Raw genomic sequence first — 982 nt, 5'->3', positions numbered from 1 at the left:
GCCTTAGTTTTTAAATTTTATCAGATACATAACTACGATGTTTTTGTCCTCCTGAGGCGTTAACCACTTCATCGCTGTGTATTGATCCTTTTTGGTCCAATAATATTCCTTGCTCTGAAATTTATTTGTCTGATATTGATATATAAACTCTGCCCTTAGTGTTTTTTATACTTTTAATCTATTTATGCATTTACATTTAATGTGGATTCCTTATAGACGATATATAAGTGGAGCTCATTTTTTAAATGTATCTAATACTATCTGCCTTTGAATTAATGTTTTAGACCATTTACATTTAACATGATTGCTTATCTGATTCGGCTTAAATTCTACCATTTGGCTATTTGTTGCTCACTTGTACCTTGTGATATTTATTCCTTTTCTCCATCTCTTCCACCCTTGTTGGCTTATTTGAACATTTTTAAACATCTATTTCCTTTAAAGCTTACTCAATGTATTTCTCATGGTTGCTCCAAGGTTTATACTATATGTCTCTAATTTATGATACCGTGCCTTCAGCTAATATGACGTAGAGGTACTGTTGTTACTGTCTACAATATTATGTGACTCTATTTGTAACATGTTTAAGTAACAAAGGGAGGAAAGAGAGCATTTGGCTTTTCTGTCACGTCAGTGTTTGCACCAACAAGCAGACGTACAACAAGCAGAACAAGCAGATGTGAGCAGAAGGGCGCACGGCTGAGCAGCAACCAAGGCTGTAACACCAAGCTACCTTACACTGCTGTATCTTTCACTATCATGAGCGTGCATCTAACAAGCCAGTTTCAAATGAAACATTTCTTTTTTAAAAAAATATTGTATTTATTATTTTTTTAAGTGTATGTGTGTATTGCCTGCACGTAGGTAAGTGCACCCGTGTCGTGCAATGCCTGCAGAGGACAGAAGAAGCTGTCGGATCCCCTGGATGGAGTTATACGGACAGTTGTTAGCTGCCATGTGGGTGCTGGGATTCGAACCTGGG

Source organism: Nannospalax galili, unplaced genomic scaffold, assembly GCF_000622305.1.
Source record: "Nannospalax galili isolate Female #2095 unplaced genomic scaffold, S.galili_v1.0 scaffold612, whole genome shotgun sequence".
Lineage (NCBI taxonomy): Eukaryota > Metazoa > Chordata > Mammalia > Rodentia > Spalacidae > Nannospalax > Nannospalax galili.
Note: the sequence above shows the minus strand (reverse complement) of the source record.